This window comes from Orycteropus afer, unplaced genomic scaffold, assembly GCF_000298275.1.
Source record: "Orycteropus afer afer isolate SDZICR_OR568_19922 unplaced genomic scaffold, OryAfe1.0 scaffold00090, whole genome shotgun sequence".
NCBI classification, from domain to species: Eukaryota; Metazoa; Chordata; class Mammalia; order Tubulidentata; family Orycteropodidae; genus Orycteropus; species Orycteropus afer.
Genome location: NW_006921677.1, coordinates 8545426 through 8559796, shown reverse-complemented (window position 1 = coordinate 8559796; position 14371 = coordinate 8545426). Strand labels below are relative to the sequence as shown.

The window sequence follows — 14371 nt, the reverse complement described above, 5'->3', positions numbered from 1 at the left end:
ATTAAAAAAAAAAAGTGCTTGGATGACGATTATAACATCTCCTATAACATCTTTTACCAAAGTTATAAAAATGCAGATCTACCCATTTTGAGTTTCATTGTTAGTTACTGGGGTCTGTATCAAATCGCCCGTAGGACAGAAATCAGAGAAAAATAAGCAAATGTCCTAAGTTTTCTATAAATCAGATGAGAATCATGAATATTGATAAGTGAGTAAACATGTCACGGCAAATAAGAGACTCAAAAACTTTACTTGTGATTTCTCTGATTGAAGAAGACAAAAATGAAGTCAAATTGTAATGAACAAGGAAGTTTGTTTCAAGGTGTCTAAAAGTACATACTCCCTGAGACTTAAGGCTATTCTTCTGTAATAGATTCGGAACAGATTTAAGAAGCAAAAGAGTAAGTGAAAAACTTAAATCCAGATTTTACATATGGTAATACCAGATACTTTTTATGGTGTCCATAAGTCACCTAGAACTCTCAGAAAGTGCATTTTATAAATGAATACAAATTATTAAAATATTTCCTTAAAAGGCAGTACTTTAAAGTACTATAATTGCATTTTGAATATTCAATCATAAAATAAGTATTTCTATCATAAAGTTTTAATTGAATATTCTTTTATGTGATTTAATATTTATAGATTATTTTTCCTTTGCTGTACATTTTAGAAATATGCCATAGGGCCTTTCAGTTATTTTTCTCTATGTAAGGTGAGTGTAGTTCATGGTGATAAGTGTCAAAAGTAAAATTTTCATCTATACTATAAACATTAGTGCTTCTGTACTTGTCTGTTACTTCCATAAAGCAAAGTGAGTGAATCTTCATGCTGTTATTAAAAATGCACTCCATATTAGTTAAATAATAATGGAGTATGTGGTAATTTGTAGAGCCTACAGTCTAAGTTTTTGTATTCTGTCTTAACTTGGTTATGTGTAATTTGCATGAATAATGTATTCAGGTATGCTTATTACAAATATTTGTCATACTAACCTACAGATTATATAAAATAGTTAAGCTCGATATTTGTTATTAGTAAAATTGTAGTGTAAATGCACAAGAAAGAATGCTGTTTATTACTCTTCTACCTAATGTTAAATTTTGATGTTTCATAAGTATATTACCAGAGTTACAGAAGATTATTCAACTTACTGGGCAAATACTATTAAAGCCATTCATAGTTCCAGATGTACTGTATTTTACCTCATAGTTTTCTCTTCACTACAAAAATAGAGTATGACAGGCTGAAATACTGATTAGTACATCAATTCCCTTTTTTAAAAAAATCCCATCTGGAAGGTAGAATAACCTTGTATTGATCAAATTTGCTGTTAGAATTTAAGGTCCCTCCCCCAATGCCAAGAAGATCATTTCTTCTGCATTATTTTCCTGGAACATGGAGAGTTAGGAATAAGCAGACATTTTAATAAAGCCCTGATAAGCATGGCTTTGGAGAAAGAAGAATGAAGATTGGAAGTTTGGGAATTTTGAGCAGTTAAAGTTTAGAATTATGTTTTTCCTTTGCTTTTGGTTTCCTTGACTTCTAGGAAATAAAGTGCTGACAAAGTAAACAAAAACATTGTACAAAGGTCACCAGCATTAGTTTAGAACTTTGTCACATCCTTTCTATAGCTGACTTCCTTTTGCAATTCATGAAGTTGTCAAGGAACTGTAGTCTGAGTTTAGTATTCAGAGAGTGAACGATTTACCCGTACAACATTTGTTCCTTCTGAGCATCTCTTTTTTGTTTCTATAGCTAGTGGTGTTGCTAAGTTTCAAAAACAGATATGGATAAACTTTCTGGAGGAAACCAGAGGATACTTCCCTCTGGATGGAAAAAAATATATATATTGATGGCCAAATAAAAAAATTTCAAGGTTGTCTTTCTGTAGTTGTTCTGACTGGTGATTATAGGCTTGTAATTCTGTACATTGACTATCAGCTGTGAGTTTTTTTTACAGTATAATTATATGTTTCTGTGTATGCACTCATCTTTCTTATATTTAAATGCATAAGCTTAACAGCCTTAATGATTGAGCTTTTCATGGATGTGCACTTCCCAACACTTTGAATTTTATGGGTAAAACTTGAGTATTTGTTGTCTCAGCTTGAAATTGGGTATGGTAAACGTGGGTTCATGAGACCATAGTTTGGTAGGTAGAGCACAGGATTTCATATCAGGCACCTAATAACAAATAGTCTATTCTAATAGTAATGTTTTTTTACTATGTGATCTTGGAAAAGTAACCTCAGATTTCTGACCCTAATATCTTTATTGCAAAAAAATTTCAATTACAATGTGCACCTTGCAGGCCTGCTTTAAGGAAAATAGCTAACAGTTACATAGCACTTACTACATGCCAGCTACAGTACTAAGCACATTATTACATTAATTAATTTAATCCTCACAACAACCCTAAGAATATTATTATCAAATTTTGTAGTATGTAAACTGATTATGTCCTGCCTCAAAACTTTTTTAATGGACATCTAAAATTTTTTCATTTTAATTAATTATTAGTAGTTACAAAGGTGAGAGCTCTGGTGGCGTAGTACCTAAGGCATTTGACTGCTAACCAAAAGTCTGGTGGTTCAGACCCACTAGCCACTCCTCAGAAGGAAGATTGGGCAATCTACTTCCATAGAGATACCGCCTCAGAAACCCAAGGCGGGGTCGCTATGAGGTGAATCAACTAGACAGCAGTGAGTTTGGATTTTTTTGAGTTACAAAGGATTTAGTTTCTGGCATATTAAAAATGTTGATATTTTAATATCAATATTATATGCATCCAGTGAAATCCATAGCCATTTAATACCCGCTGTCATTCATTTTTTAAAAAATATGAATGAAATCTTAAATGTTTTTAAATTTTTTATTGTTGTAAAAATATAAGGAACACAACATTTGCCAGTTCAACATTTTTCACATGTACAATTAAATAAAACCAATTATATCAATCATGTTGTATATCCATCACCAATGCCCATTGCCAGATTTTCTATGCCCCTCAAGGTGAGGCAATCTACTTAGGTAGGGGTTGGTCACCATGACTTGGGTCCAACTAAACGGCACACAACAACAACAACTTAAACAATGATTACCTTTCCCTTTCTTCTCTAGCTCCCTCCCCAGTCCTCCCCTCTGCTCCTGGTAACTAAACACTAATCTCTGTATCTTTGCGTATTCTAGTACTTAGTATTAGTGAAATCTATATTTATCCTTTTGTAATTGATTAATTTTATCTCAGTATAATGTGTCCCAGATTGATCCAAATTGTGACAAGTATCAGGATTTCATTTCTCTCTATGGCAGAGTAATATTTCATTGTATGTATGTACCACCTTTTGTTTATCATTCATCTGTTGATGGACATTTGGGTTGTTCCCACCTTTCAGCCAGAGCAACCTTGAAAAAGAACAGAGTAGAAGAATATCACTTACTTCACTTTTGTTGACAGTAGGAAATTCAGAGCCATCTAATTTACAAAAGAATTTGTTTCTCAACCATTAAAATCATTCACTTCTCATTTTCTGGGAGGTATACAAAAAAGACTTACAAATACTTACCAAAGGACTAATTATACTTGTTGTATTTTTTTAATTTTGTTAATTTTTCTCCTCACAGACATCTTGTTTAATATATTATATTCAGAAATGATTGGAGAAATTGAAATATTGTGGATTTCACTACGTTTCGCAACAAATTTCTTATAAAAGTCCTTTTATCTTACCATGTATACTAACTGTATATGGGAGCTCTGGTGGCATAGTGCCTAAAGTATTTGACCACTAACTGGCAGTTCAAACCCAGAAGCCTCAGAAGGAACCCCGGGCAATCTACTTCTGTAGAGATACCACCTTGGAAACCTACAGAGGGGTCGCCATGAGTCGGATTCGACTCGATGGCAGTGAGTTTGGGGTTTTTTTGTTTATCTTAGTGATATGGATTTATTTCATTCAATTTTGGAAAATTTCTACCACAAAATCTAATTAGCGAAAGCAGTTATCACTGTCATACTAATTGGCCAAATCAGACTTTCTTTCTGTCATAAAATAGTGTAATCTCATTTCATTGCTCCATTCAAATAATTGTATCAGTACACATTTTGAGTAATTTCATAAAATTTCTTCAATGAGGAAATATATGAGAAATACATAAATTGTAAGTAAACTCATAAAAATAGATTAAGATTAAGATGCTATAGATACAATATAATTTTTATAAGTTATAAAAATCTTTGTCTCCAAATGGGTACATAGAGAACAGTCAAAATATCAGCAAACTCATAACTTACTGAAGAAGCAAGACTCATGTGCAAAATGCAGAATATTTAGTATTCAGAAATAAAAACTATTATAAAATTTATTCATGCAGCTAGCATATATAAGATGAGGAAATTGAAGATTTTTAGCAACTTCTGCAGTCTGAAATCAACCAAACATGCAATCAAGATGTGTTCAATTATCACTGGGTTATTGGAATACAAAAGTTGAAAGCAAAGAAGAATCACCAGTAGTTGGAAAATATGGTCTTGGTGATAGAAATTATACTGGAGATCACATGATAGAATTTTGCAAGACAAACCACTTATTCACTGCAGATACCTTTTTTCAGCAATACAAACAGCAGCTACACACATGGACTTCTCCACGTAGAGTACACAAGAATCAGATTGACTACATCTGTGGCAAGAGACAATGGAGAAGCTCAATATCTTCAGCCAAAACAAGGCCAGGAGCTGATTGTGGAATAGACCACCAACTATTCATGTGCAAGTTCAAGTTGAAACTGCAGACAATTAAAACAACTCCACGAGAGCCAAAATATGACTTTGATTTTAACCCTCCTGAATTTAGAGACCATCGAAAGAATAGATTTGATGCACTAAACACCAGTGACCAAAAACCAGAGGAATTGTGGGATGACATCAAGAACATCATCCATGAAGAAATGTCATTAAAATGACAGGAAAGGAAGAAAAGATCAAAGTGAATGTCAGAGGAGTCTCTGAACTTGCCTTAGAATGGAGAGTAGCTAAAGCAAATGGGAGAACCAAGAGGATAAAAGAGCTGAACAGAAGAGTTCAAAGAGCAGCTCGAGAAGACAAAGTCAATTATTAAAATGAAATGTGCCAAGAGTTGGAGTTAGAAAACTTAAGGGAAGAACATGCTCGGTATTTCTCAAGCTGAAAGAACTGAGGAAAAAACTTAAGCCTCAAACTGCAATATCGAAAGATTCCATGGGCAATATGTTGAATGATTCAGGAAGCATCAAAAGCAGATGGATAGAATACACAGAGTCACTATACCAAAAACAATTGGTAGATGATCACCCATTTCAGGAGATGGCATATGATCAAGAATCAATTGTATTGAAGAAAGAAGTCAAAGCTGCACTGAAGGAATGGTAAAAAACAAGGCTCCAGGAATTGATGGAATACCTATTGAAATGTTTCCACAAACTATGTCCCACTGGAGGCACTCGCTCGGCTATGCCAAGAGATTTGGAAGACAGCTACCTGGCCAACTGACTGGAAGAGATCCTTATCTGTACCCATTCCAAAGAAAGGTGATCCCACAGAATGGAAATATCGAACAATATTAATATCACATGTAAGTAAAATCTCGCTGAAGATAATTCAAAAATAATTGCAGCAGTATATTGACAGAGAACTTCCAGAAATGCAAGTTGGATTCACAAAGGGGTGTGGTGTGAGGAATATCATAGCTGATGTCAGATGGATCTTGCCTCAAAGCATAGAATACTGGAAAGATGTTTACTTGTGTTTTATTGACTATGCAAAGGCGTTTGATTGTGTGGATCATAACAAATTATAGGTAACATTGAGAAGAATGGGCATTCCAGAACACTTAACTGTGCTCATGAGGAACCTGTACATAGACCAGGAGGCTGTTGTTAGAACACAACAAGGGGATACTGCATGGTTTAAAATCAGGAAGGGAGTGTGTCAGGGTTGTATCCTTTCACCATACTTAATCAACTTGTATGCTGAACAAATAATCCGAGAAGCTGGACTATATGAAGAAGAACGTAGCATCAGGATTGGAGGATGGCTTATTAACAACCTGCAATACACAGACAACACAACTTTGCTTGCTGAAAGTGAGGATGGCTTAGAGCACTTAATAATGAAAATTGAATACTACAATCCACAGTATGGATTACACCTCAACATAAAGAAAACAAAAATCCTCACAGTTGGACCAATAAGCAGCATCATGATAGATGGAGAAAAGATTAAAGTCAGATTTCATATTACTTGGTTCTACAATCAATGCCAATGGAAGCAGCAGTCAAGACATCAAAAGACGTATTGCATTGGGCAAATCTGCTGCAAAAGACCTCTTTCAAGTGCTGAAGAGCAAAGATATCTCCTTGGTGCCTAACCCAGACCATGGTATTTTCAGTCGCCTAATATGCATGTGAGAGCTAGACAACAACTGAGGAAGATTGAAGACGAGTTGATGCTTTTGAGTTGTGGTGTTGGCAAAGAATGCTGGAAGTACCGTGGACTACTAAAAAGACTAACAGATCTGTCCTGGAAGAAGTGCAGTCAGAATGCTCCTTGAAAGCGAGAATGGCCAGGCTTTGTCTCACATAGTTTGGTCATGTTGTCAGAAGGGACCATTCTCTGGAGAAGGATGTCATACTCAGTAAAGTGGAGGGTCAATGAAAAAGGGAAAGGCCCTCAGTGAGATAGATAGACACTGTGCCTGCAGCAACGGCTCGGGTATAGTAGGGTTAGTGAGGCTGGCACAGGATTGGGCAGTGTTTCGTTTTGTTGTACATAAGGTCACTATGAGTTGGAGACGACTCGGCACAGAACAACAACAACAAAGCATATGTACACACACATGCGTGCATGTACGTATATGTATATTTATATACATACTGTTTTTGTTACTAGCATGTAGAATATATAAATATTTTGTAAGAGAGACTCTAATTGGAATAGATGTTTTATAATAAGTTGGTAAAAATAGGTTTCAAACTACCTTGTCAAATCTAACTATATGAAATCTATAAGAAATCACATAAAATACAAATTTCGCTCATGCTTTAATTTGAAGAATATATGGTACCAGAATATATTGCAGTTGTATTGAAAAAACTAATTGTCACCATCTTGTATTGGTTTAAGTTCAAAGATGGTTATTTTCCCAACTAACGACAGATCTTATTAATGATTATTGACAGTACTCTTTGCTTTCCTCTCACCAGGACTTCTGAAGAGCAGTGATTTTTAAAAAATTAATAGTTGGGGATGGAACAGATGAGGTCATTAAAGGAAAATTACCCTCACTCCCTCTTGCCACATTATTATACAGCTGATTTCAGAGCATCTCAACTAGGGCCAAAATACTGTTTAAATTGTGATACATTACATTTAACAGAAATCCTCCTGAACAGAAAAGACCAGAAGGGTTATGTTGTTGTTCCAACTCATAGTGACCCCTCCTTGGGTTTCCAAGGCATATCTCTATGGAAGTAGATTGTCCAGTCTTCTTTCCAAGGACTGGCTAGTGGGTTTGAACTGCCAGCCTTCTGGTTAGCAGTCAAATGCCTTAGGCACTATGCCACCAGAGCTTACTGCAACAGGTACTAAATAAGTGGTGCCTGGAGTTCCTGGTTGATGCAAGCAGAAATGTGCTCAGCTGCTAACAGAACAGTTGGTGCTTTGATTCCACTCAGAGGCCCTTTCAAAAGAAATGTCTAGTGATCTACTTTCAAAAAAATTAGTCATTGAAAACTCTTTGGAGCACAGTTCTACTCCAACACATATATTGTCACCATAAATCAGAATTGACTTCATGGCTGATTATTGGCTATATAGAGAAGAAGAAAAAAATGTGTCACCATGATTACTGTGTTACTATCTCTAAGGATTTAAACAGCAGTCACTTTGAAGAGCTCATTTGCTACTATTGTGCAGGAGATTGAGCAAGATTGTTTATTAACTGTTGAACAAAAAGATGCTCATACATCACCTTTTTAATTTGGCCCAATCTCAGGCTGCTAGGAGTGCAGTTTTAAAAATTGAGATCTCACTGTCTGAAATACTTGCTGCTATATTTTCTATAAAGAAGTTAGCCATGAGACACTTGGGAGCCATACTAACCTATTATCACCAGCATGGAGTAAATGCTGTGCTCTAGAGCCATTGGAGGAAATGGAGGAAAACCATACTGCTGTAATTCTGTATTAGAAACTTGGCAGTACTGTTGTGCTTCTTTCTCAAATTGAGAATATTGTATTACTCTGAGCCTTTCTAACTATTCTCCAAGAAAGGATAGCTCTGCCTTAACTCCATAAACATCTGTTGAGTCAGAAATAAAAGTATAGACTTGTTTATATATACATACTAGATGATGTAAGAAATAATTTTTCAGTTTGATACCTTTTGATTTTTCTTGGAAAACTTTCTAACTGTAGGTAATTATTAAAGCCACTTTCTAAGAAAACATGTAACTGAACTGAACTTCAGAATTGTATGAGAATGATTCAGATTTAAAGTACAACCTTAAATAAATGATAGATTGGTAGAAAGACAATCTTTGAGAACTTAAGGGTATTTTTTTCCTCTTTATCACTGGGAAATTAGGAAATCAGTCAATTCTGTTTTCTTCTCTGTATCTTGCTTATTAGTGAAATGGAATATAAATATAACTCTGAAGCTTAAAAGGGATATTGTAAGACATATATATATAAAATTTTGAATTTATAAACTAAAAGGACTTCTTAATAAGTACTAATAGTCCCCTATTTATGACAGGGTTCCTTTCTGATGACTCCAGTGTAAGTCAATTCTGATATAAGTTGAATATCTCTTTAAAAAGAAAAAAAAGTTTTCATTATTATTGCCCTTTATTACTAGATTTTTTAAAATAAATCTGATTTTAATTTGTCTTTGGGGGTTAGAAACATTACATATAAACATCAGCAAATTACACACTGCAACGTTGTATTTTTACACATTACTAACAATAAGAAAACAGATGGTCATTGTGATAGTTGGAGCTGTGTGACAATTTGTCTGGAATACAATTCTGTGTGGTTTAAGCAATTGTGATGTGGGTTGTTCCCATGATGGGATCAGATGTATAGATCAGATGTATATGTTTTGAGCAGCCAGTCTGTTGAAAAGGAGTTTCCCTAGGGGTGTGGCCTGCTTCCAGTATATTTATGGACATCCTGGGACAAGAGACACTCTTTTACGGATTGGGATTCTGTTGTGCTGCCTACAACTGTCCATGAGCAAACAATCCACCATTCAACCTGGAGATCTTGGATTCGTCATTTGTTGGAGTCAACAGCCAGTATACTGCCTTCCAACCTTGAGCTCCTCAGCCCCTGCAGCTACTTGAGTCAGGAAAAGCCTCCAGCTTGACATTTGATCCAAGAGCTTTGGACTTACCAGCTTCTATAAGTGTGTGAACTATTTTCTTAAGATAAATTTCTCTTTCTCTCTCTCTCTATATATAAGCTTTACTGGTTTTGTTTCTCTAGAGGACCCAGTCTAACACATTTGGTACCAGGAATGGGATCTTTTCTCAAAGGGACCTAGCCTCCCCTTCATTCAAGGGGTCTGTAAACTGACTCAAGTTTGGAAATTGATTGAGAGGCCATGACTCTGTATTCTGGCGATTTAATCTAAGCTGCTGTTCATGTGAACTAGAATTCTTCTATCTATACAGATCAAGTAAATATTTAGTAGGTTTGCCATGTATTTCACTACTAGGAACAGCATGCACAAGTAGCCAATGTCATAATTCCACATGAGTCAGACTATTCTGATTAGTGTTCAGACTTTGCTGTCCATTGTGGTAACCACACCCACCTTGCCTTTGTCAATTAACTGCTGCTACTTGGCCCCTACTACCATGGGGTCCAATAAGCCCCATAGTAGTTAAGTGTTTTAGTTCAGTTAGGGCAGTTCTCACTGTCAAATCCAGCTTACATAAAATAGCAGTCACAGCAGTCTTCAAGGATGCTGGAGCTCCCTTCACAAATTTATTCCTCACCATACTGGTGAAAGGTGTGTCTTCTGGATTCTCCATTTCTGGCTTTAGGGGTCTAATCTGATAAATCCCTTCTAACAGGCCAATTTCCCTAAGCCTCTGGATACCTTCCTTCTACATTATACCAAGGTAGGTCTGGTAATTCAGCTTGACAACCAAATAAACTATTAGATCCTTTCCTGACCTCTTGAGCTGAAACACTGAATGAAGAATCTGTACTTAATGGGCCTAAAATCGATAAACTCAGGCTGATCCAATGTTACATTCCTTGCACCATCATCCCACACCCTCAGTAGCCATTCCTATACATATCCTCCAGGTTTCTAACAGTAAATGTTAGCAAAATCAAGTAGGTCTTTTCAGGTGTAGCATACTACCTCCTCAGTCACACTTTGTATTTCACCTTTTAGCGCTCACTTGGACTTAATTTTAGTTACAGGTCTAGCAGCAACAATGGGGTCAATCTTTCTCCCAGACTTCCCCAAACAGATCTGAGGCCTTTTACGAGAGTGACTGTTGATTGGGGAAAAGGAAGTAATAAGACTTTTCAGGGATTACTGGACACTGGCTCTGAGCTGACACTAATTCCAGGAGACCCAGAGCGTCATTGTGGCCCACCAGTCAGAGTGGGGACATATGGAAGTCAAGTTATTGATGGAGTCTTAGTGAAGGTGCATCTCACAGTGGGTCCAGTGGGTTCCTGAACCCATCCTGTAGTGATTTCCCCAGTTCCAGAATGCATAATTGGAATAGATAGACTGAGCAATTGTCAGAATCCCCACATGTGAATTCCCTGACATGTGAAGTAAGGGCTATTATGGTAGGAAAAGCCAAGTGGAAGCCTCTACCTACAAAAATAGCAAATCCAAAGCAAACCGCGTCCCTGGAGGGGTTGCAGAGATTACTGCCACCATCGAGGACTTGAAGGATGCAGAGGTGGTGCTTCCCACCACTTCCCCATTTAATTCCCCTATTTGGCCTGTGCAAGAAACAGACAGCTCATGGAGAATGACAGTAGATTATCGTAAACTTAATCAGGTGGTGACCCCAGTTGCAGCTGCTGTTCTTGATGTGGTTTCATTGCTTGAGCCAATTAATACATCTCCTGGTACTTGGTATGCAGCTGTTGATCTGGCCAATGCCTTTTTCTCAATACCAATTTCAAAGGACCATCAGAAGCAGTTTGCCTTTAGCTGGCAAGGCCAACAGTATACTTCCACAGTGCTTCCTCAGGGGTATATCACCTCTCTAGCACTATGTCATGATTTAGTCCATAGGGATCTTGATCACCTTTCACAAGACAGACATCACACTGATCCATTATATTGATGACATCATGCTGATTGGACCTAGTAAGGAAGAAGTATCGATAACTCTAGACTTACTGGTGATACATCTGCTTGCTGTTGTTGTTGTTTGCCGTCGAGTCGGCCCCGACTCATAGCGACCCCTCCTTGGGTTTCTGAGGCAGTATCACTAAAGAAGTAGGATTTCCCAACCTTCCTTCCGAGGAGTGGCTGGTGGGTTTGAACCGCCAGCCTTATCTGCTTGCTAGAGGTTGGGAAATTAACCCCCAAAAATTCACGCACCTTCCACCTCAGTGAAATTTCTAGGGGTTCAATGATATAGGGCATGTTGAGATATTCCTACTAAAGTGAAGGATAAATTATTGTATCTGGCGTCCCCCACAACTAAAAAGGAGGTACAATGTCTGGTGGACCTCTTCGGATTTTGGAGGCAACATATCCCTCATTTGGGTGTGTTGCTACAGCCTCTTTATCAAGTGACTCGGAAAACTGATAGTTTTGAGTGGTGCCCAGAACAACAGAAGGCTCTGCAACAGGTTCAGTCTGCCGTGCAAGCTGCTCTGCCCCTTGGGCCATATGATCTGGCTGATCCAATGGTGCTTGAAGTGTCTGTACTAGATAGAGATGCTGTTTGGGGTCTTTGGCAGGTCCCTATTGGTGAATCGCAATGTAGACCCTTGGGATTTTGGAACAAAGCCCTGCCATCCTCTGCAGATAACTACTCTCCTTTTGAGAAACAGCTTTTGGCTTGTTATGGGGCTTTAGTAGAGACTGAACACATAACCACAGGCCACCAAGTGACCATGAGGCCTGAGCTGCCCATCATGAACTGGGTGTTGTCTGACCCACAGAGTCATAAAGTTGGACGTGCACAGCAGCACTCCATCATTAAATGGAAGTGGTATATCAGAGATCGGGCTTGAGCAGGACCTGAAGGCACAAGTAAGTTGCATGAGGAAGTGGCCCAAATGCCTGTGGTCTCCACTCCAGTCACATTACCTTCCCTCTCCCAGTCTGCACCTATGGCCTCATGGGGAGTTCCATATAATCAGTTGACTGAGGAAGAGAAAACTCGTGCCTGGGTTACAGATGGTTCTTGCGATAGCAGGCACCACTCGAAAGTGGACAGCAGCAGCACTACAGCCTGTGAGACTTCCTTGAAGGACAGTGGTGAAGGTAAATCCTCCCAATGGGCAGAACTTCGAGCCGTGCATATGCCTGTTCACTTTGCATGGAATAAGAAATGGCCAGATGTGTGTTTATATACGGATTCACAGGCTATGGCTAATGGCTTGGCTGGATGGTCTGGGTCTTGGAAGGAGCATGATTGGAAAATTGGTGACAAGGATGTATGGGGAAAAGGTGTGTGGATAGATCTGTCTGAATGGGCCAAAGGAGTAAAGATATTTGTGTCTCATGTGAATGGCCACCAAAGGGTGACCTTGGCAGAGGAGGACTTTTAACAATCAGGTGGATAGGATGACACATTCAGTGGAAACCAGCCATCTTTTTCCCCAGCTACTCCTGTTATTGCTCAATGGACCCATGAACAAAGTGGCCATGGTGGCAGGGATGGAGGTTATGGATGGGCTCAGCAACATGGACTCCCACTTACCAAGGCCGATTGGCTACCACCAGTGCAGAATGCTCAATCTGCGAGCAGCAGAGACAACACTGAGTCCACGATATGAAATTATTCCTCAGGGTGATCAGCCAGCAACCTGGTGGCAGGTTGATTACATTGGACCACTTCCATCATGGAAAGGACAGCATTTTGTTCCTACTGGAATAGATACCCTGGATATGGATTCATCTTCCCCGCACACAATGCTTCTGCCAAAACTACCATCTGTGGACTTACAGAATGCCCTATCCACAGTCATGGTATCCCACACAGCATTGCTTCAGATCAAGGGACTCACTTCACAGTAAATGAAGTGTGGCAATGGGCCTATGCTCATGGAATTCACTGGTCTTACTATGTTCCCCATCATCCTGAAGGAGCTGGCTTGATGGAATGATGGAATGGCCTACTGAAAACACAATTACAGTGCCAGCTAGGCAGCAATGCATTGAAGGGTTGGGGCAGTGTTCTCCAGGAGCCTGTATATGCTCTAAACCAGCATCCAATATATGGTTCTATTTCTTCAATAGCCAGGATTCATGGGTCCAGGAACCAAGGGGTGGAAATGGGAGTGGTACCATTCACCATTACCCTTAGTGACCCACTCAAAAAATTTTTTCTTCTTGTCACTGCTACCCTATGCTCTGCGCGTCTGGAGATTCTAGTCCCAAAGGGAAGAACACTCCCACCTGGAAGCACAATACTGATTTCATAGAAACTAAGAATGCCACCTGGCCATTTTGGCTTCCTCATGCCTCTGGATCAACAGACAAAGAAGGGCGTTATTGTACTATCTGGTGTGATTGATCCTGGTTACCAAGGGGCAATTGGACTGACATTACATAATGGAGGTAAAGAAGAATATGTCTGGAATATAGGAGACTCTTTAGGAAATCTCTTAGTACTACCATGCCCTGTGACTAAAGTCAATGGAAAATTACAGCAACCCAATTCTGATATGACTACTAATGGCCTAGACCCTTCAGGAATGAAAGTTTGGGTCACCCCACCAGGCAAAGAACCTCGACCAGCTGAGGTGCTTGCTAAGGACAAGGGAAATACAGAATGGGTGGTGGAAGAAGGTAGTTCTGAGTATCAGCTACAACCACATGACCAGTTGCAGAAACGAGGACTGTGATTGTTATATTTCTTCATTGTATATGTGTATCAAATATTTTTGTTTCTTTCTGTTTTGAACTGTGAAATGTAAATAAGGTTAATGCATTTGGGTTGTATGTGTGTTAGCGTATCATATTAGGTACAAATATGACTTTATAATTGTCCTTATTTAGAGATTATATATGGTTAAGAAGATGTGTACAACTGCCAAGTTGACAAGGGGTGGATTGTGATAGTTGGAGGTGTGTGTCAACTTGGCTGGACCACAATTCTGTGTG

The 14371-nt window shown here is 38.5% G+C and overlaps 1 protein-coding gene across 1 annotated transcript in view; it reads left to right on the top strand.

Annotated features, from left to right (window-relative positions):
• Window positions 1-14371, top strand: part of ZEB1 (zinc finger E-box binding homeobox 1) — a 320602-nt gene that overhangs the window by 272384 nt on the left and 33847 nt on the right. The window lies entirely within an intron of this gene.